The sequence below is a fragment of the Salvelinus alpinus genome, chromosome 22 (genome assembly GCF_045679555.1).
Source record: "Salvelinus alpinus chromosome 22, SLU_Salpinus.1, whole genome shotgun sequence".
Classification (NCBI taxonomy): Eukaryota; Metazoa; Chordata; class Actinopteri; order Salmoniformes; family Salmonidae; genus Salvelinus; species Salvelinus alpinus.
The window spans coordinates 19,520,008-19,544,291 of NC_092107.1; the positions used below are offsets into that span (position 1 = coordinate 19,520,008).

The 24,284-nt window shown below is 44.1% G+C and overlaps 1 protein-coding gene across 2 annotated transcripts in view; it reads left to right on the top strand.

Moving 5' to 3' along the window:
* Positions 1-24,284, top strand: part of rsrc1 (arginine/serine-rich coiled-coil 1) — a 181,418-nt gene that overhangs the window by 44,385 nt on the left and 112,749 nt on the right. The window lies entirely within an intron of this gene.

Sequence of the window (24,284 nt, forward strand, 5' to 3'; positions counted from 1 at the left end):
TTTGAGAAAAGTGTTCAAGCAATCAAGAAAAACCTGTAAGACAATATAACATAATACATTCCTGATACATGCATGTAATGCATGACATGGGCCTAGATAAACGTAAAGTTGAAAAAAGTAACTTAAGTTAAGATCAGGTTTAAAAACAGGTTTAGCCACAAAGCTGAAAAAATTATAAATGGAAAACTTTGTCTCTGTCCGTCTGTTTGTCTGTATTTTTCAGTCAACCGTGCTGCTAAGGCTTCTTATTGTATTATTAGATATTGTTATTATTAGGTCTTTCTCTCTCCCGCCCTCTGTCTGTGAGGAGAGGTGAGAGGGAGAGTGATTGGGGATGAAGGCCAGAGCGATTAGGTTGATGTCATTTCCCCTGAAGACGTTGACATGTTTATCTGTCCTGTCTCCCCTCTGTCCCCTGGAGGGAAACCTGTCTTACCCAGGCTCTCCTCTTAACCTGGGGAGCCCAAATCTGGAGGGGAAACTCAGATCTAGAGAGTGAGGGAGAGAGAGAGAAAGGAAAGAATGGAGAGAGAGAGAGAGAGGGCCCGAAAAGGACAGGGCTGGAGAAAGAGAAAAATAAGGCTTGAGTCAGTCTTATGTCTTTCTGCTGATGTAGACTAATTGTGGGAGATATACAGTATTAGCTGCTGGGGCCTGAAGTGGCTGTGGCAGGCCTAACACAAGCTCTCTTTGTGTGCTGGAGAGGCCTGGCCACCACTAATCTCAGGAGAGACACCCTGAGTTTGCGATGGAGAACTGTGACAATCCACTTAGCATGCTCTGTAATCTCTTTAGCCATTAGTACTAGTTAAAGGAGGGCACACACACACTCATGGGGGGGTTTCAGGCTTTAAGGGGGCACACAGGATACAGTGCCTTCAGAAAGTATTCACACTCCTTTACTTTTTCCCACATTTTGTTGTTACAAAGGGGGATTAAATGGATTTAATTGTCCTTTTTTGTCAATGATCTAGACAAAACACTCTGTCAAAGTGGAAGAAAAATGATACATTTTAAAATAAATTATGAAAAATAAAACACATATCTTTATTACATAAGTATTGAACACCCTGAGTCAAATCACCTTTGGCAGCGATTACAACTGTGCGTCTTTCTGGATATGTCTCTAAGAGCTTTGCACACCTGGATTGTACAATATTTGAACATTATTATTTTTTTTAATTCTTCAAGCTCTATCAAGTTAGTTGTTGATCGTTGGTAGACAGCCATTTCCAAGTCTTGCCATAGATTTTCCAGCCGTAACATTCAATGTCGTCTTGGTAAGCAACTCCAGTGTATATTTGGCCTTGTGTTTTAGGTTATGGTCCTGCTGAAAGGTGAATTTGTCTCCCAGTATCTGTTGGAAAGAAAACTGAACCAGGTTTTTCTCTAAGATTTTGTCTGTGCTTAGCTCTATTCCGTTTATTTTTATCCTAAAAAACAACTCCCTAGTCCTTGCCGATGACAAGCATACCCATAACATGATGCAGCCACCACCATGCTTGAAAATATGAAGAGTGCACATAGTGCTATGTTCAGGACATAAAGTATATTCAGGACATAAAGTATATTTCTTTGCCACATTTTTTGCAGTTTTACTTTAGTGCCTTATTGCAAACAGGATGCATGTTTTGGAATATTTAAATGTTGTACAGGCTTCCTTCTTTTCGCTCTGTCATTTAAGTTAGTATTGTGGAGTAACTACAATGTTGTTGATCCATCCTCAGTTTTCTCCTATCATAGCCGTAACTATTTTAAAGTCATAATTGGCCTCATGGTGAAATCCCTGAATGGTTTCCTTCCTCTCCGGCAACTGAGTTAGGAAGGACGCCTGTATCTTTGTGGTAACTGGGTCTATTGATACACCATCCAACGTGTAATTAATAACTTAATGTACTGTTTTATTTGCATTGGAAAACCTCCCTGGTCTTTGTGGTTGAATTTGTTTGAAATTCACTGCTCGACTGAGGGATCTTAAAGATAATTGTTTGTGTGGGGTACAGAGATGAGGTCATTCAAAAATCATGTTAAACACTATTATTGTGCACAGTGAGTCCATGCAACTGATTATGTGACTTGTTAAGCATACGATGCCATAACGAAGTGGTTGAATACTTTTTGTCTCAAGACATTTCAGCTTTTCATTTTAAAATAATTTGTAAAAATGTCTATAAACATATTTCCACTTTGACATTATGGGTATTGTGTGTATGCCGGTGACACAACATCTAAATGTAACCAATTTAAATTCAGGCTGTAACACAACAAAATGTGGAAAAAGTCAAGGGGTGTGAATACTTTCTGAAGGCACTGTATGCTACTCTGTGAACTGGGCAGTTTTTCACTGCTCTAACATGTGTACCATTGTGTATTAACTATCCGTGTGTGTGTGTGCGGCCTGCATAGGTACTGAGCGGAGCCAGGCCTGGAGTGTGATGATAGAGCCCAGACCCGGCCAAATAAAATCTATCCACAATCCAATTATGTTTGGGAGCTCCAGCAGCCCTGCTCTCCTCTCTCCTCTCCTTTTTCCTCTCTCCCTCTCTCCTCTCCTTTTTCCTCCCTCCCTCGCTCCTCTCCTCTCCCCTCCTCTCTTCTCTCCTAGCTCCACATAATCAATATCTACCTCCTAGCTCCACTTTATGGCTGTTTCATGGGGCTGGAGTGATGGGGAGAAGTGGAGGATATTAATTTGGCTTGCTGGGCCCGGTTGGTTTTATGGATCAGGGAGGAAAAATGAGGTGAGGATTATAAGCAGCAGGTTATTAGTAGCAAACATGACAGGCCAACCTCGGATTTAGGAGGGTTATGAAAATGTGCTTGTCAACAATTTTTTTTTTTATATGCTGTCTCTGTATTTCTCTGTCTGTCGGGTTAGATGGTGAGCACTGAGCAGTGCGATTGAGTCGGGATGCAGGTTTGGATTGTTATGTAGAGCGATGTGGGAGAAGAGATGGACCTTAAAGATGTAATTTTCTCCAGACAGACTGGGTTTGGGAGGTATGGAGTGAAGAGTTTATTGTGGACAGGGGAGTGGTTTGATAGTAGAGAGAGAGGGAGAGAGTCTTTCAATGGAATCGACCTCTGGGCTGGTAGTAAGTCGAAGAAGAGTACGTTTGGTACAGTGATTTGAAAACATTGTGGACTAGGCCCTGTGTCTACTATTTAGCCTATCTACTCATTTAAGTCTGAGTTCAGAATCATTGAATGAAACAAGTTAAGGTGCAGTCTTTTTTTGGCTCGACTCAAAGCACAGCACATCAAGGTGCACTCGCCTGGGTCAAAATCCGTCAGAGAAAGGCAGACACCAAATAACTTTAATTTACCTGGTGATGATGAGTAGGACGCGTGGCATTTGTTATTGCATTTTAATGCAGTAAAATATTTTTCCCCTGGGGATTTTGACCCAGGCAGGTGTGGTAAGCTGTGCTGTGATGCGCAAAAAATAAATAAAAGATTGCACCTGTACATTTCTTTTATCCTAAGAGTAAGCTGTCAGTGAAGTGCGTGCGTCCATGCGTCAGTGGTGGTCAGTAATTATGAGGACTGGATTTTTGCCGACCTCCTGACCCTATTGGGTAGCCTGGGTAAACATGGCCCTGCGTCCTACACACACATGCACGCCCCTCCACCACACAATCTCTGGCCATTATCAACCCTCAACTAGGCATTCAGAATAGGGATTCTAGGGCCCCCCTTCCAATGCTAGGGCTGGGCGATTTATATTGAATTCATTCGATATTTCAAATGCCTGTATTGCAAGAATCAAGATTTCGTTATTTTCCGTTTTTGAGTGTTTGTCCGCTTGTTCTCGTGTTGTATTTTTGGTCTCGTCTCTTTTGCTCCTCTGTGCTGTGTGCACCTCCCCATTTACATCAGAGATCTATATATAATGAAGAGATGCAGGTCTCCGCCCTAACAACGAGAGTTGTTGTCCCAAATGCGAGAAGGCAAGCGACAAGCTTAGGTCCAAAATAAGCCCATAGAAACACATTGGCCTTATTTTGGAATGATTTTTAGCGAGAGTGAAACCTTTTCGCTTCCCCTCTTCCTCTATGCTTCACACACACCAAGCCCCACCCCCTGCCTTTCATGCCAACAAAGTTGAGAGGTCACATCTTCCTCTCTGAAAAGTGGTTTCTACTCCCTATTTGCATTTGAGGTTTGGTCCAACAGAATGGACACCAAAACACACTGAGACATTATTTTACTGTAATAGAGAAAGTTCACTTTTCTAACGATACTCTTTTTATGTCTCAAGTACTCAGATTGCATGCAGAGCAGACACGACTAAAACGAGAGTGTCAATGAACATTGTCTGTACCAGGGGTACCACTAGCAGCATTTTAGCCAAATACTCTTATACTAGCTGTCTAGTCTGTGTTTTTATAAATGTGCAATACGCATAAAACACAAGTATATAAGGAATTGGCAGCTCGTTCTCATTCTGAGAAATAAGGTAGGCCACTTGATTTTCAACATATGAACAAAGTGGACAGGCTAACATGCTTTTCAAACAGTTGGAGACAGACAGAAGGGTGTGTTCATAGCAATTCATCTGTTGAACATTTTTAGCAAATAGACCCAAGTTGGCTAAACTTGAAATATAAAGATTAGCTGGCTTACACAGCACGTGGGTTTGAGAGTTTGTTGCTGAGATCTGTGTTCATTTTCTGTAGCCTAATGCCCGCTACAAGAAGTTAGTGAATGTGCATTATGCATGGTTCTAGTTCAATTTGTAACAAAGAAGGGCATTTTCATAAAGACCTGATAGTCAGATCAGTGATTATTGCAAAACAAAAGCAGGATAAACTATTTTGATAAAATATGTAATTACTAGTGAGTGTTATGATTGTGGAGAGCTTATATTTAGTCGAGGTATAATTTCACAAGTCCTGAATTCATTCGGTTATTGCCGACTGTTTGAAATGCAGTGTATTTGACCATTAATTGTACAGCAACGCTTATTTAGAGAAAACATAATACAAAAACAACATATATTGTGAATCACTATCATTTTATTTATTTATTATATATATGATTTTTAGGCCATATCGCCCTATCCAGCACGCACGCACACACACTCGCACTTGCACGCACGCACTCATACACACACACACACACACCTCCACAATCACCCGTTTACCCTTTGCCAGTGGTGTGAAAGGCAACAAGATCTCGTCTTTTTCAATGCATTTTGCATGAAAACATGTTGCCCGAGATCCAAGTTGCCTGCTGTCATACTAGGAGTGTGATAAATGTTTAATGAAAACAACACCACACACGGCTCCGTGTCAGCCAGCAGCTCTGGAAGGGCTTTGATCTTGACAGACACTCTAAAGGGCTGCACTGCCGAGCCCCCCATGCACACGCATACATGCACACACACACCGCCTAGTATCACACCGCTCCTCTCCCACCACCCGGCACGGCAACCTGGATGCAAATTAGGGGTGGAAGGTGTAAAGTGCGTGCATGCGTACGCGCGTATGTCGAGATTATTATAACTTCCTGCTCAGGCTCTAATAATCGAGGGGGGAGAGGAGGAAAAAGGTGCTAGGGCTGTCAAAAACAAGAAACAACCTAACCCTGAGTGAAAGCATTGTTTTACATACGCCTTGAAACACTTTATCGCTTGTTACGGAGCAACGTGTATCATCCACAAATGAGTGGGTTAAAGAGGGACTAAACTAGAGACGGCGAAGTGCTCGACACCTCTAAACAGCCACCTGGAGCTGCTTAGCGGGGACTTTGATCCACCTGTCAGTTTTGTCACTGCCGCAGCGCTGCTGCTTAGAGGATGAGCAGAGACACTGGATTTCACTACAGGAGACAACAGGGCTATAGGAGACGACAGGGATGACAGCAAGTCATCACACCAATCCATCTATAAGCTACTATACTAGCTAATATCATACCATCATGATATTAAATGATATGACACCAATCAAGCTATTATTGTCAATACTCTCTTTATACATTTTTGAATGATTATTGCTTGAGTTCATTCTTCCTGTAATATGATATTCCCAGGCATTAAAGCGAAGAAAAACATTCCTACGGGGCCAGACTTAGGTAGATAAGTCTGGCCCCGCTGTAATGGTCTCCAAGCTGGCCGATCCGCTCGCTAGCCCTGTTCTGCTAATTACACCAGTGAGCTTCCAATAATGACATTGAAATTGTCCCTTAGGATAAAGACAGGGAGGGGAAGAGAGGGCACCGGGCATCTTCTGACAAAACGAAACCAACAAACCCAAATGACGACGCAAACTCGATAGGTAATTTACCCCAATTGTTAAGCCGTGGAATGAGGCGTTATGATCAGCTTGCGTGAGTTACATCATTGAAAAGTTTGTTTGTACAGAATCACCTGTAGGTAAACAAAGACAACAGTTATGCCTGTGCTAGGCTCAGTAGCCATGCAATACTAGTCTTCACAGAACTAAGAGGGGGGGAAAGAGATTTCTTAACATACAGTTGAAGTTGGAAGTTTACATACACTTAGGTTTGAGTCATTAAAACTTGTTTTTCAACCACTCCACGAATTTCTTGCTTACAATCTATAGTTTTGGCAAGTCGGTTAGGACATCTACTTTATGCATGACACAAGTAATTTTTCAACAATTTAACAGACAGATTATTTCACTTATAATTCACTGTATCACAATTCCTGTGGGTCAGACGTTTACATACACTAAGTTGACTGTGCCTTTTAACAGCTTGGAAAATTTCAGAAAATTATGTCATGGCTTTAGAAGCTTCTGATAGGCTAATTGACGTAATTTGAGTCAATTGGAGGTGTACCTGTGGATGTATTTCAAGGCCTACCTTCAAACTCAGTGCCTCTTTGCTTGACATCATGAGAAAATCAAAAGAAATGAGCCAAGACCTCACAAAGAAAATTGTAGATCTCAAGTCTATCCTTGGGAGAAATTTCCAAATGCCCGAAGGTACCATGTTCATCTGTACAAACAATAGTATGCAAGTATAAACACCATGGGACCACGCAGGCGTCATACCGCTCAGGAAAGAGATGCGTTCTGTCTCCTAGAGATTAACGTACTTTGGTGTGAAAAGTGCAAATCAATCCCAGAACAACAGCAAAGGACCTTGTGAAGATGCTGGAGGAAACAGGTACAAAAGTATCTATATCCACAGTAAAACAAGTCCTATATCGACATAACCTGAAAGGAAGAAGCCACTGCTCCAAAACCGCCACAAAAAAGCCAGACTACGGTTTGCAACTGCACATGGGGACAAAGATCATACTTTTTGGAGAGATGTCCTCTGGTCTGATGAAACAAAAATATAACTGTTTGGCCATAATGACCATCGTTATGTTTGGAGGAAAAAGGGGGAGGCTTGTAAGCCGAAGAACACCATCCCATCCGTGAAGCACGGGGGTGGCAGCATCATGTTGTGGGGGTGCTTTGCTGCAGGAGGGACTGGTGCACTTCACAAAATAGATGGCATCATGAGGAGGGAAAATGATGTGGATATATTGAAGCAACATCTCAAGACATCACTCAGGAAGTTAAAGCTTGGTCGCAAATGGGTCTTCCAAATGGACAATGACCCCTAAGAGCGTTGAAGTGCGACGCTCAACAAAAGCCTCTGTGAACAGTGTTAATCCGTGCAGATACTGTGTGTGACTGTGTGAGAGAAAAGGTGTTGTATCTCAATATCCTAGCCTATTCATTGATGATAGGCACTGCTTTACTGAAGTTGTGAGACATTGCAAGCCAAGAAATTGTGATATACAGCATTCCGTTGCGAGATACAGCTTTTGATTTCCGATAGATAGGCCCAGGTCACGGTTCTGACTCTGTCTGCCTAGTGGCCGACCTGCCTATACTGTGCCCCTGTCTCTCTGTCCCTCGCAAGCTCGCTATGAAAGTTTGTGTTCTCGGAAGTACAGCAACTAATCAGTCTCCTCCGTTCCAGAAATACTGAATCTAGAGTCTTGACACTCAGAAATGGAAGTCGACACTAGGAGTCGAGGAATACTTTATTTTGGAGTCGACTCTCCGCCACTGCGTCATCGTCATTAACAGTTGGAAAAATGGCAGCGAAAGGCAAGCGACAGCAGCAAAGTCCTGTATGGCACTACTTTGAGACGGAAATGCAAACTTTGCGAAGTGGAATTCAGGTACAGTAATGGTAGTACAGGTACAATGCTTAACCATCTGAAAGAGACGCACCATGAGACCCAATCTGTTGCTGGCAGCAGTGCAGTTGCATTGTGAATTTACATGGAATTTTATGCATTTTTCTTATCTTTTTAACGGAAAACCGATAATACATGTATTTATATTTGTCATATCCCTAACACACACACACACACACACACACACACACACACACACACACACACACACACACACACACACACACACACACACACACACACACACACACACACACACACACACACACACACACACACTCAACCACATTATGCTCAACCACATTATGCACAGAATCACAAACCCATCACCACTTTATTCACAGCGAATCTGCATCCAGCTGAGCAAATCGCCGTTGTTTCATTTCAGTGGCAGACGCACGCACACAAACGGCTGTTATTGAACATTAACGCTCCACTTATGAAGCTTGCCTCCTTCTCTCCCAGTCCCACAGTCCCACTCAAGTTTAGATTTCTTTCCCCAATGTTAAATTCATCACGTGGGGTAATGCTTCTCTCTCTCTCTCTCCTTCCCTCGCTTTCTCTCTTCCTCCGCCCGCTCCTCTCCTCCCATCCTGATGGTTCCACTAATAGAGTTATTCCACCACACATACTTAACCCTGACTTCATAAATTCTACTCCGCCTTGACAGCGAGACATATGAAATCATATTCCCGCGTGATAAAACAGCGCTAATGCACAAAAAAACGTGTGACAGAATATTACACGGCCCGGGATAGAGACGTCTGATATCAACGGAGCACTGCTTTATGAAGCGATACGTTTTCCCAACTGGCCCCCCTTGGTTTGTGTTTTATTCTGTTAGTTATTCTGTGGGGAGTGTTAGGAACAAGGTTTAATAGGATACAGAAGAGAAGAACAATAGTTTGATCTCATAGTCATATCCAGACCCCTTGACTTTTTCCACATTTTGTTACGTTACAGGTTTATTCTAAAATTGATTAAATAGTTTCCCCCCACATTTATCTACACACAATACTCAATAATGACAAAAAAATGTTTTTTAGACATGTTTACAAATGTATTAAAAATTTAAAAAACTCATCACATTTACATAAGTATTCAGACCCTTTACTCAGTACATTGTTGAAGCACCTTTGGCAGCGATTACAGCCTCGAGTCTTCTTGGGTATGACACTGCAAGCTCGGCACACCTGTATTTGGGGAGTTTTTCCATTCGTCTCTGCAGATCCTCTCAAGCACTGTCAGGTTGGATGGGGAGTGTCGCTGTACAGCTATTTTCAAGAGTTCAATCTTGGTTTCTTTAGACCAGAGAATCTTGTTTTTTATGGTCTGAGAGTCCTTTAGGTGCTTTTTGGCAATCTCCAAGCGGGCTCTGTTTTTTACTGAGGAGTGGCTTCCGTCTGGCCACTCTACCATAAAGGCCTGATTGGTGGAGTGCTACAGTGATGGTTGTCCTACCGGAAGGTTCTCCCATCTCCATAGAGGAACTCTGGAGCTCTGTCAGAGTGACCACTGGTTTCTTGGTCACCTCCCTGACCAAGGCCCTTCTCCCCCGATTGCTCAGTTTGGCCGGGCGGCCAGCTCTAGGATGAGTCTTGGTGGTTCCAAACGTCTTCCATTTAAAAATGGAGGCCACTGTTTTCTTGGGGACCTTCAATGCTGCAGAAATATTTTGTTACCCTTCCCCAGATATGTTTCGGAGCTCTACGGACAATTCCGTTGACCTCATTGCTTGGTTTTTGCTCTGACATGCACTTTCCAACTTGCCTTTCCAACTCATGTCCAGTCAATTAAATTTACCACAGGTGGACTCCAATCAAGATGTAGAAACATCTCAAGGATGATAAATGGAAACAGGATGCACCTGAGCTCAATTTAGAGTCTCATAGCAAAGGGTCTAAATGCTTATGTAAATGTGATATTTCAGTTTTTTCATTTTAATACATTTGCAAACATTTCTAAACCTGTTTTCGCTTTGTCATGATGGGTTATTGTGTGTGTAGGGATAAAAAAAAACATAAAAAAACATAAAAATAAGGCTATAATGTAGCGAAATGTGGAAAAAGGGAAGGAGTCTGAATACTTTCCGAATGCCCTGTATGAGATGGACTAGTGTAGTTCTGACGCTAGGGTGTTCTTGTTGTTCTTCATCCCCCCCCTCTTCCCAACTCTTTCTTTCTTCATGACCCTGCCTCTCCCTCGCTAACTCTCCCATTCACAGCTAGAACTTTTGGAGGGAAAGTATGAAGTGTATAAATATTATGCATGTGATTCAGTTCCCTAATCAACAGAGACATTATTCACCTACTTCTCTTTATGTATATGTTTGCTAGTGTCGACAGACTTCAGACATCGGTCTAGGGGAGCCCTTTTTGGACAACGTCACCATAACACACACACACACAGCGGTTTTATTTCCCTAAGGAAAACACAGGGCCAGAAAATCAGCCAAGTTTTTATTTCACACAGACGTATATCAAATTGATAAATTAAGCAAAAGCTGGTGTTATGACACCTGACAACTTCAGTGAGTGAGCAGAACACGCACGCACGCACAGGTACACGTACATGCACAAACACACACACACACACACTGCGTACACACACAGTCTGGAGTGTTTGGGCCTTCTTAGTGGTCTATGAATATCAGGTACACACCCTATCCCAGGTGTTGGGTGTGTGTGTGTTAATCTGTGTGCGAGTCTGCACGTCACACACACAAGAGGATCTGAGTCGTCTTTTTACAAGGTGCCGTCTGTGGTGATTAGCACGTTATATGAATGCAATTAGCCGTGAGCTGGGTGGCATGCAGAATTATTAACAAGCTCTGTCTTTTAGGTGTCAACACGCGTGAGTTACTGCAACACCACACACACACACACACACTCTCTCTCGCTCGCACTCTGAGGGACCGAGCCCAGCTCCCTCCTTCTGTTTTCACGTACACTACTTTGTGCATTGAATTGCATGTAGAACACCAATTGTGAATGATAGGATCTCTATGACTGTGTGTATGTAGGGTTGTTTATTTTTACATTGCCGTTTTAGCCATTGACAGTTAGTGCGTTCATCTTAAGGTAGCTAGGTGAGACAACCACATATCACAGTCATAGTAAGTAAGACTTTTCCTCAATAAAGCTACTATCAGCAAAGGCAGTGCTAGTGGGAAAATACGTAATAAAAAAAATAAAAAAAAGAAAGAAATATATACAGTGGGGAGAACAAGTATTTGATACACTGCCGATTTTGCAGGTTTTCCTACTTACAAAGCATGTAGAGGTCTGTAATTTTTATCATAGGTACACTTCAACTATGAGAGACGGAATCTAAAACAAAAATCCAGAAAATCACATTGTATGATTTTTAAGTAATTAATTTGCATTTTATTGCATGACATAAGTATTTGATACATCAGAAAAGCAGAACTTAATATTTGGTACAGAAACCTTTGTTTGCAATTACAGAGATCATACGTTTCCTGTAGTTCTTGACTAGGTTTGCACACACTGCAGCAGGGATTTTGGCCCACTCCTCCTTACAGATCTTCTCCAGATCCTTCAGGTTTCGGGGCTGTCGCTGGGCAATACGGACTTTCAGCTCCCTCCAAAGATTTTCTATTGGGTTCAGGTCTGGAGACTGGCTAGGCCACTCCAGGACCTTGAGATGCTTCTTACGGAGCCACTCCTTAGTTGCCATGGCTGTGTGCTTCGTGTCGTTGTCATGCTGGAAGACCCAGCCACGACCCATCTTCAATGCTCTTACTGAGGGAAGGAGGTTGTTGGCCAAGATCTCGCGATACATGGCCCCATCCATCCTCCCCTCAATACGGTGCAGTCGTCCTGTCCCCTTTGCAGAAAAGCATCCCCAAAGAATGATGTTTCCACCTCCATGCTTCACGGTTGGGATGGTGTTCTTGGGGTTGTACTCATACTTCTTCTTCCTCCAAACACGGCGAGTGGAGTTAGACCAAAAAGCTCTATTTTTGTCTCATCAGACCACATGACCTTCTCCCATTCCTCCTCTGGATCATCCAGATGGTCATTGGCAAACTTCAGACAGGCCTGGACATGCACTGGCTTAAGCAGGGGGACCTTGCGTGCGCTGCAGGATTTTAATCCATGACGGCGTAGTGTGTTACTAATGGTTTTCTTTGAGACTGTGGTCCCAGCTCTCTTCAGGTCATTGACCAGGTCCTGCCGTGTAGTTCTGGGCTGATCCCTCTTCTTCCTCATGATCATTGATGCCCCACGAGGTGAAATCTTGCATGGAGCCCCAGACTGAGGGTGATTGACCGTCATCTTGAACTTCTTCCATTTTCTAATAATTGCGCCAACAGTTGTTTCCTTCTCACCAAGCTGCTTGCCTATTGTCCTGTAGCCCATCCCAGCCTTGTGCAGGTCTACAATTTTATCCCTGATGTCCTTACACAGCTCTCTGGTCTTGGCCATTGTGGAGAGGTTGGAATCTGTTTGATTGAGTGTGTGGACAGGTGTCTTTTATACAGGTAACGAGTTCAAACAGGTGCAGTTAATACAGGTAATGAGTGGAGAACAGGAGGGCTTCTTAAAGAAAAACTAACAGGTCTGTGAGAGACGGAATTCTTACTGGTTGGTAGGTGATCAAATACTTATGTCATGCAATAAAATGCAAATAAATTATTTAAAAATCATACAATGTGATTTTCTGGATTTTTGTTTTAGATTCCGTCTCTCACAGTTGAAGTGTACCTATGATAAAAATTACAGACCTCTACATGCTTTGTAAGTAGGAAAACCTGCAAAATCGGCAGTGTATCAAATAATTGTTCTCCCCACTGTATATACATTTTGGATGGGGGTTGGAAGCTCTGATTTATTTAAGATACTCTCCAGGAAGGTCGGGTTTCAGACATTTTCGAAAGATGGGCAGGGACTCCGCTTTCCTGTCCTTGGCGTGCAAAGAAAATAAAAAACTGTTTAGCTTTGACCGCGCAGCCCTCCTGTAGGGGTGGGAGGGCCAAGAGACCAGAGTTGGGATGTAGGGTTTGAGCATTCTCGTTCTCCCCTGAGTAATATGGCACCACCACGACATTGTACAACCGTACAACCTGCCACACTGACACCTCCCTCTTTTCTCTCTGCCACTCTCTCCCTGGTCATCTAAAAACGACACTGACCTCAGGCCTACTGTCGTCTCGCACAGACTCACTCTCCTTATCTCTCTATTTCTATTTTTTACACTCTACCTCTCTCACCCCCCCCAACATTCTTTAATTAAGTCTCCTCGATTGTCTACTTCAAATGTATCAATTCTAATAAGACAAAGATGACACAAAGTCCCCTGTCACATGAGCAGGGATAATTAGCTGCAGTGTTTGAACACGCTAAGGCTAATTGGTTATTGTGTGATTGTATGGGAGGGGAGTGACAGGGCCCTGGTAGGCTGCATTAGTGAAGAGGGACTTCCTTTCATCGTATTTCTGTATCATTCTAATACTGAAAGAGGGGCTGTCATTTTTATTGTAGGAGAAATGAAAAAAAGGAAAAGGGGTTGAGGTTAATGAAGGTCGTGGGGGTAATACGAGAGAGAGTGATACGTCTGCTTGGTTGAGTTTATCTCCCGACCAACAGCCACGTATAGGCCTACTCCTAATCTCCATGACGATGGAGGGGAAAAGGACTGGAAAACGACTTTCCTCTCCCAATCCACTGAATAGCCTATACTCTACTGCAATAGGTTAGCAGACTTGACATACTTTCTTTAGACAAGAAAAGAGATGCATAAGGAAAACGTGTATATATTTTTTTAAATGTTGGGAAAGAACTGGGGCAAGAGGGATGGAGGACACAAATTGGCCTAAACCACTGCACCAAACAGGCTAATCCCCCCCCCCCCCCCCCCCACCTCTCTCACTCTTTCCCTCTCTCCCTCCCTCTCTCTCCTGCTGCTGCCCAGCTAGTCCGCTGTCAGCTGCAGCCGTCTGGCAGGAGAGCCCGGTAGCGACAGGGGCTATACCCGTTAGCCTCTCGTTTGCATAATCAATATGACAACCTTATTTTTCTGATGCAAACAGGATTTGGGCCAGTGGAGGTGTCGGCTGGACGGCGCGGTGCGTCAGTCATGGCCCTCTTTAACCCTAATTAGATTAGGGTGATTATCCCGGCTCTCCCTTACAAGTGTACAGCCAGGATAAGTGGCCTCAAAGCCTGACTCACTGTGAGTGGGACGGGTGGGGGCCCGACGGTCTGCAGGTTATCAGGGCCGAGAGAGACCATATCGCGCCTCAGCCTTATTGTTATTCATATCATCTGGGCCTAGTCGATGCCTTTCTCTCTCTCCGCTGTGCATGCACTCAGCAGGCACCTTAAGTCTCTCTATTTCTCCTTTCTTTCTCTCGTTCTGTCCGTCGGTCAGAAAGACAAAACAATATGGCCCCCGAGCGCTGCTCAGTCACTCAGCTGGGCAAGCCTGCCGGGCTAAATCAGGTGTGTTTGTGAGTGTGTATACTTCCACACACACACATACACACAGAGACACACAGTAGGCCGGAGGTTAGTGTATTGTTTACCTGACCAGGGAGAGAGTGAGTGGCAGAAAGGAGGGGGGGTGTCGGTGTTGCTGTGTGGCTGGTTGTCCAGTAGAACCATGTTGGAGCTGCCAGATTACTGAGAGGAGAAGGAGAATGAACGCTCCTCGACAAGGGGCCTCAGAGGGCCTCGGGCCTGCACAGGTCAGGAGGGAGAGAGAGAAAGAAAGACCGAAAGAGACAGAGTTAGGGAGGAAGAAAGAAAGAAAGAGACGAGAGAGGCAGAGAGAGAGAGAACAATGGACTCAGCAGTAGAGTCATCAACACAGCCTCTCAGGCAATGGCCCCAAGCAGACACCAGGCCAAGAACACCTCTGTTCAGGGACCTCCTCTTTCTCTTCTACATCCACACCATCACATCCTTTCAGCTCCTTGTTGATGTTTTCTTTATCTGTTGCCTCCTTATGTCACGTTGTCTCCATCGTGTGTGTGCGTCAGTGCGTATTGTACAGTGCACACTAGGCCTACGTGTTTTAAGGTGTGTGTTCGCATGTCAAGGTTTGTGTTTGTGTGTGTTAAGGTGTGTGTCTGTCCGTGCGTTAAGATATGTGTGTGCGTATGCTGCCCCAGCAGATTGCTATTCCCCCCTCTGCCCCTGTAGAGAGTCATATGAGGGTGTAGTGTACAATTGAAGGGAAGGATTTGAAACTGATTACTTGTTAACTCCTGGCACTCACCGGCAGCCTGAAATAGAAGCCGAACAGTGGGGCCTGGTTCGCTAATGAATTAGAGCCCTCATCCTCCCCTCCTTTTCTTTTTTCCCTTCTTCCTTTTTTTGCCAAGATAATCTTTTTATATTCTGCCATGACAGATGCTGTGCTCGGTGCACCATTGTTCCCCATCAGTTTCTGGGGTCTGCGACGTACGCAGGCCAAAAGATTTCCACGTGTGATTTCAATACGACGGAGCATCCCCTCCGCTCCTCTATACCGCCGCGTGTTCTTCTTTGTGTACGAAAAGTGTTTTCAATCTATGGAGTCGTTTTTTTGGAGGGAGGACAAAATGTTTGGGAGTGAGAGAGTGGCATTGTTTCTCATTCCATAATAGGGAGTTTTTTTCTGATTAGGCAAAGTTTCTAATTGAGGCGACACGAAAAGGACTCTATTGAAGGAACCAGGGAGGGGATTGATTTCTCTGTCTCTCTGTCTCTCTCTCTCTCTGTCTCTCCCTCTCTCTTCCCCCCCTTCCTATCTGTCTTTTTTGCTCTTTGTCCTTCCTGCTTCCTCCTCCCCATCCTTTCCTTTAGAAATAAGTACATTTTCTATAAAACATAGCTTTATAATTAAACTCCTTCCACCACCAGTGAGATGGAGCCAATGTACTGATGTAGTAAAGGAGTCTTGATGCCTGGGTCTATTCTCTCTGTGGCCCGGGGTGAATAATGTGTGATTTGGTCCGGGGGTGAGTGTTTAATCAGTGGCTGCCCCCATCCCAGGTGTTCAGTATTTGTGTCAGGGAAAAGGAGAGCCGGCACACTCTAGAAGCTCAGATGCAGTAACTGAATAACCTAATAACCAACGCTTGGGCAGACGAGCTGTCTTCATCAGGGTGTAATGACGAACACTGCAGGTCACTAGTTTATATAGTGTCAAAGGACACACACAGGTGTCTGTAATCATGGCTGGGTGTGGCTTGATATCATTAATTCATTTACAGATATAAATAGAACATATAAAAACATAAAAATGGAGAGCAGACACGCTGGCGATATTGACAATAGTGACGGTGATGATGACGAGATTGATGGTGATAGTGACAATGGTGATGATGAAGGTGACCAATTTGACCCTGGAGCAGTTGTCTAAGTCATAAGGCAGGGCTTTGATCCTGCTTTATTATTAAGTGGTGCGCCCCTCATCTCGCTAAACTATTAATGTGCTCTGAACTATCAGCTATTACCTGAGTGGACTGTCAGGTCTCCCCTGGTAACGCTCTCACTGACCTGCTCACTCTTAAACGCCCTCTCACAACTCCCTCTAACTCTTAGTGTTAACTCGTCACTCACTCATTCACACAATGAATCAATGAATCAAACAAATGATATTGTTTTTGTTTTTTTCAACTGTACGCTGTAAAAAAACAGACAGTCACATACTCCATATGTATAACCTCCCAGTAATTTATTGGGTAAACACAATGGTGTTATTGATGCTGTTATTAAACCTTATTGATTGCACTTAACCCTTTTTTTTGGGAGCAACCTAAAGTGGAGAATGGGTTATCCCACTTTTAATGGAGTTATTTTGGGGATTATGCTTTTTTGTTGTTGCTATGAGTAGTACATTGTGTCCAGTGAGCTTGGAGAGAGGAGGTGTGACTCTGTGTCAGGGGGGCGGGGGGTGGGGGCACACTGATCTGATTTAAAAACATAATCTGATTCCCGAATGGAACCATAGTCCCTATATAGTGCACTACTTTTGACCAGGACTCATAGGGCTCTGGTCAGAAGTAGTGCACTATAAAGGGAATGCGGTGCCATTTGGGACGCTGCCCTTGACTTTTGTCTGTGCTTCCATTGTAGAGGGGAACAAGTGACAGCCCCTGCTCCGGTCCTACCATTCATTATCTTAGCCCCACCATCCCTTCCTCCTTCCCCTATCTTCTTAACAGTTTAAACAGGAGAAATCCAAGGGAAAGGGGGATACCTAGTCAGTTGTACAACTAAGAGCTACTATCTCTCTGTGTATACGCACAGGAGTACAATTGAAATTGGTGGGGACCTATTCAAACGGAGCTATGGAGATGACAATCAGGTATTGAGAGAGGAGTCGTTCATATCTTATTGTACAGTGACAGCCTAGTACCTCTTCTAGTCACTTTATTCCATTCAAACCACATGCGTGCACAAATGCACACAGACACCGTTGCACAAACGCACACAGACACCGTTAATTCACCCACATGCTGCCGCCACCGGCATCAGACTACTTGAATGTCAGGAGAGAGTTGATCAGTGGACCCTGCGTTGGTTGGATAAGCCTCCTCTCCGTCACACATCTCTCTCTCTCTCTCTCTCTCTCTCTCTCTCTCTCTCTCTCTCTCTCTCTCTCTCTCTCTCTCTCTCTCTCTCTCTCTCTCTCTCTCTCTCTCTCTCTCTCTCTCTCTCTCTCTCTCCCTCCCTCCTTTAATAAACATTCCCGCCGTGTTTATCAGGTGTCTAACAACATATGAATGCTCAATGACATGCTTGGTTGATGAGGTGCGACGTCACCCTGCCTGATAATATGACGACTTCTCCTACACACCGTCACCCACTCCTCTCTGTCTTTTTCTGTCTGTTGCCCTCTTTCACGCTTTCGCTCCCTCTCTTTCTTCCCCTCTCTCTCATTATTTCTTTCTTTCTCTCACTTTCTTTCTGTCTCTCTCCTTTAACACACATTCCCGACATCTGTTAATCAGGTGCCTAACAATATCTCTCTTTCCTCTGATATTTGACAGCAGTCATCTTACCCACCCCCGATTCATTTTCTAGGCGCTGTCTCTGCGTCTGCCTTCGTAGAGGGTACCCCGTCTTGTGGTGACAAGTTTATTGCTTTTATGCCTTGTTTGGTGATATATTGGTACCTTGTGGTGGGTTGTGTAGTGTTTAACTCATGATGAGGGGAGAGTGTGTACGAAGTATGAGCAAACGTCTACAGAGCTTTGAATCAGCTATACAGGTGTGTGTGTGGCTTAGCTTTCTACTGTTTGGTTAGTTGCAAGGGGCTTGCACTGTCCTTGTAATACATGGGTGTCCGTTTGATGCGTTTTGTCTTCCTAACACGTGATGTCCTCATATGGTCCAAGCTGTCCTCCTAATACATGGTGTCTTTACACTGATGAGCACTGAACTAATGGACGCTTCTGTTACCCCTCTGGAAAATCCAATGGCTTTCCTGCCTTTGCACCTCAAGTCCCTCTGTCGCCTTCATTCACTCTGACTCAAGGTATTCATCTCCGCCATGTCAAGTAGAGGGAATACGTGACAAAGAGGGGAGCGAGGTAAATGGGGGAGAGAGAGGGAGAGCGAGGTAGATGGGGGAGAGCGAGGTAGCTGGAGGGAGAGAGGGAGAGCAAAGTAGATGGGGAGAGAGAGAGAGAGCAAGGTAGATGAGAGAGGGAGAGCAAGGTAGATGTGGGAGAGAGAGGGATAGCGAGGTAGATGGGGGAGAGAGAGGGAGAGCAAGGTAGATCGGGGAGAGAGATGTAGATGTGGGCTAATGTTGCTGACAAGGCCAAACATTAGACTGACATGCTGACTAGACCGGGTGTGTGCGTCCGCCTGCTCTATCGCGCGCATGTTGATTTTGTCCACCCACACCAGACACGATCAGGACACGCAAGTTGAAATATCAAAACGAACGCTGAACCAACTATATTAATTTGCAGACAGGTCGAAAATAATTAAACATTTATGGAAACGTAGCTAGCTAGCTTGCTGTTGCTACCTAATTTGTCCTGGGATATAAACATTGGGTTGTTATTTTACCTGAAATGCACAAGGTCCTCTACTCCGACAATGCATCCACAGATAAAAGGGTAAACCGAGTTCGTTTCTAGTAGACTCTCCTCCTTCAGGCTTCTTCTTCTTCTATGGACTTTATATTTATTTATATATTTATTTATTTAACTTATATGGCGGTTGGCAACCAACTTTAAGGTGCATTATCACCACCGACTGGAGTGTGGACCTCAGTTCATCTTTCAATCACCCACGTGGGTATATGCTCCTAAAAACCAATGAGGAGATGGATAAGGCGGGACTTGCAGCAGGCCGAGCATTAAATGGAGCTCTTTCTAACGCATTGACTTGTTTGTCCTCTTTTACTTCATTAAGTAGGATAAATAATTACACTTTTTTCAGGAACAAACACAGAACCAAGTTTAAATTTTTTATTTTTTTTATTTGTTCCTTTCCTTCGATGCTGTTGGTTTACTGATTTTGCGAGGGCAGCATGCTCTGTTGCTGGGGTTGCCCAATTTGGCGGGTCGGTGTCTTAACCGACTGAAGTGGGCAAATGCTCACCTTCGATGGCCACTGGCAAGCTGGAGAAGTCTGCTCTTCACGGATTAATCCCGGGTTCAATTGTACCGGACAGATGGCAGACAGAGTATATGGCGTCGTGTGGGTGAGTGGTTTGCTTATGTCAACGTTGTGAACAGAGTGCCCCATGGTGGCGGTGGGGTTATGGTATGGGCAGGCATAAGCTACACAATGGCATTTTATCGATGGCCATTTGAATTCACAGAGATGCGTGACGAGGCCCATTTGCCAAGGCCCATTTTCATGCCATTCATCTGATGCCATCACCTCATCTTTCAGCATGATAATGCACAGCCATGTCGCAAGGATCTGTACACGAATCCTGGAATCTGTCCCTGTTCTTCCATGGCCTGCGTACTCACCAGGCATGTCACCCGTCGAGTTTTGGGATGCTCTAGATCGACGTGTACGACAGCGTGTTCCAGTTCCCACCAATATCCAGTTACTTCGCACAGCCATTGAAGAAGAGTGGCACAACATTCCACAGGCCACAATCAACAGCCTGATCAACTCTGTGCAAAGGAGATGGGTCACACTGCATGAGGCAAATGGTGGTCGAACCAGATATTGACTGGTTTTCTGATCCATACCCCAACTTTTTTTTTAAGGTACTGTATCTGTAACAAACAGATGCATATCTGTATTCCCAGTCATGTGAAATCTATAGATTAGGGCCTAATGAATTCATTTCAATTTGACTGGTTTACTTTTTTGAACTGTAACTCAGTAAAATCATTGAAGTTTATATTTTTGTTCAGTGTAGTTTTACTGTGTGTGGCTCACAACTAATGTAGACTGGCTCATAGATAATTTATTCAATCATATAAGCATATCTGCATGTTATTAGTATCCCATAGTGTTGCAAAATTCCATGAAACTTATACAGAAATAATTGAAGAACCGGGATCTCTGGTAAACCTGGGAATTTTGAGAAAGCTACCGGAATTTGCTACCCTAGTATGTCATACCGTGTGTGTGTGTGTTACGGTGGTGTGGCTGTGCCTGATTTAGTTTTACCTAAAGGGGAAGTGATGTTACACGGTCACCCCTACACTGTCTCACTGATCGTTATTAAAATAACATTAAATAAACCACTATGAAACATTCGAGACCGGTCAGAGCTTGTGCAGGGTGGAGTCTACAGTGCCAACTCCTACCTCCCGCTCTGCCTTTCCATCACTCACTCTTTCGTTCTCCCATCTGTCTCTCTTTTCCTCTCTTCCTCTCCTCTAGTTTGCCTCCTGTGCATGTAGAACCAGCCACTTCCATCTCGGCGGCCTTGTGTTACACCAACATTACTATCTGCGCTGCCTCAAATACAAATTGGATGAACAGCCCCTGACACTTTTTCAATATTATTACATTAAACCAAGTGGATTTTGATTGATAACCTAATATTGGGCTAATGCAAAACATAAATCATGGCAAGTATATTAATTATTTAATATTGCAGGCCTAATTCAGAAATCGATGCGGCCGCGTTGAAGGCAGAGGGAGGGACGGAGGGATGGAGGGAGACGGGGATGGATGGATGGAGTGGTGAGGGAAGGAGAAGGGAAAAACCCAAGAGTCCCTACAGACCTGATGAGAGAGAGAGAATATGATGTTTAGAAAAAGAGATGGAGAGTGTTAAAGGGCCCTGTGTGAGTCCTCCTCTCTCTGTGTACGGCTTGTTCTGTATTCATTTGCCAATAACATGATCCTCCTGTCTTGTGTTTCCCTCTGGCCTAGAGGCCTCTAATGGAATGAGCTGTCCCTTCGGTCCTGGGATGGGGGGGGGGGTATTGATGAAGTCATGACAGCACTAGCCATTGAGAGGGAGAGGGAGGAGGGAGAGAAAAACTATGCCTCGAGATACAGTAGATAGACAGAGAGAGGGACAGATATGGATGGGGAAAGAGCGAGGAGAGAGTAGAAAGAGAATGAGAGTGTGGGAGCATAATTTACTGCGGCCCCAGCTCTTGCTCCATGTAAAATTGTTTCCCTTTAATTGCGCTTCATTAGGGGATTACAGCACACTGTCACCGTGGTAACAAATGTCTGCCTGTTTCTTTCCTCCCAGGCAGCTCGTGTATAATAAATGCGGGCAGTGTGTTACGGCCAATGTAATGTAATAAAAACTAGATGACGATTTTCTTAAGTGTTGACAGGCTCTTCCTGTGACTGATGCAGGAATGAACAACTCGACTGAATTGTCTTTTTGTTGTGGAGGAGATGAGAAATTGCAGATTAGCTTTGTGCCGCTTGGGGGGGTGGTATCGGGGTACCATCGTAACAATTAGGAGAAAGGTGGTTAGGGACATAGGTATGGGGGAGGGGGGGCAACATGGTGGCAGAGAGAGAGGAGAGATTTGATTGAGTTTCCCTGCCAAGGCGGCCAGTGGTAATTTTAGAAATGGTGTAGATTTACACTGTGATGCTGCTGGCTACATTAGGAGCTGAAGTCTGTCGATAAGACCCCTCCCCTCTCTCTCCTCTCTCTCTCTCTCTCTCTCTCTCTCTCTCTCTCTCTCTCTCTCTCTCTCTCTCTCTCTCCTCTCCCCTCTCCCTCTCCCTCTCCCTCTCCCTCTCCCCCTCCCCCTCCCCCTCTCCCTCTCCCTCTCCCCCTCCCCCTCCCCCTCTCCCTCTCCCTCTCCCTCTCCTCTCTCTCTCTCTCACACGTGCACACACTCACATGAGCACGCACACACACAAACCGAAAGGCCTGCCATGGCCAGCGTATGGGTTGTCAGCAGAGAGGGGGGCAGTGCGGGGGAGGAGAGGGAGGGGGGAACTGTTTGCTTTCTCTTGATCTTTTGATTTCCTCTGCTACAATTTTGAAATGTGCCAAAAATGCATCTATTATTTACTGCCAATTTGCTTTTTTAAATCGACTGTTTTTCCCCCCTCCTCCTCCTCTCTCCATTCGGTGGATGCTGCTACACTGATAATAATAATAATGCATACATTTGTATTAATTATTCCTCGGTAATAAGCACACCGTTTCCCCTTCTGTAGTGATAGGGTTATTAGCATGGCAAAGTTCAGGAAACATCAGGGCAACACGCACACACGCACGCACACACACGCATATCATCAGCCTGTCTGTCTGTGGAAGGTTAACTATTAAGCCAATTATTTTTCTGTGTGTATGTTTTTCTTTTGATTAAGCAAAGCCCCTTTTTGATGCAATCAGGACCAATTTTGGTCATGGTTGCATCCCAATGGCACCCTTCTCCCTTTATAGTGCGCTACTTTTGACTCTAGTCATTTGGGACACTGACTGTAAGATTGATAGAGAACTGGGAGCGGCATAGGGGGAATTAGATCAAAGATTGTCTATTATATTAACAAGATATTTGAGTGACCACACAACAATGGAAATACATGTCCTTCCATAGATGGAAGGAGGAGGCAAGATCAGGTGGGACCATTCTAGCCAATGAGAGGGCAGATACGAGTGTGAACAACAGGCCATAGAGGTAGATAGAGCACTCATCGTTGTATCTGTGCCATTATAGTGTCTTTGACAGCATGGGCAGTGCGACTGAGGAGTTGTCCATTTTAAAGTAGTAAATGTTCTTCTTCATTGGCTGATTGCTCCCATCTCATAGGAATCCCCACCCAGTTGACTACTTTTAAAATGGTGGAAGCCCTGAATTGCAATGTCCATGCTAAACGGGTTATATCCATGATGAGTCCTCTATCTATCTTTATGACAACGGGCACCACTCCGATATAAAGTTGTTCTTGGGTATGTTGCCGAAATGCCACTTATATCAGTGCATTCGTAACAACCTAACCATTACGAAACTTCTATTCGATCAAATAAGCCTCACGTAGAAAATTAGCGATTACTTTTTCCGATTACCAAATTCGACATTGTCATTTTTTATTTTTTTATTTTTTTATTTTTTTTATTTCACCTTTATTTAACCAGGTAGGCTAGTTGAGAACAAGTTCTCATTTGCAACTGCGACCTGGCCAAGATAAAGCATAGCAGTGTGAACAGACAACACAGAGTTACACATGGAGTAAACAATAAACAAGTCAATAACTGTTTGACCTCCATACAAAAATTCCGTGCTTCGTGGACAGATTTTGGGCAGAGTAAAACCTCTTGCTTCGTCTCTTCCTCTCTGACTGGATGTGGGGTGTTTGCCAACTTGTACTTGCCTTTCTTTTTCACTTGCAGTTGTCTTTTCTTACTAGCACGGGTTTTGCTGATAGCCACTTTATAGAGGAAAGTTGAATTGTAATGACTATGATATGTGGTTGTCTTACATAGCTACCTTAAGTCGAATGTACTGACTGTAAGTCGCTCTGGATAAGAGCGTTTTCTAAATGGCCAGAATGTAGCCTGTAAATGTTCAAACAGATGGGATCAGGGGAAAGGGACAATTTCATGAAAAGTTACCTGTAACCAGCTGAGTATCATGTTTTGTACAGCAATTACTATACCTTCAGAGTACATGCGCACACACACAGAGTATTATCTTTATCCTAATGGTATCACATTTTGGTTGCCCAGAGCGATTGTTTGTTCC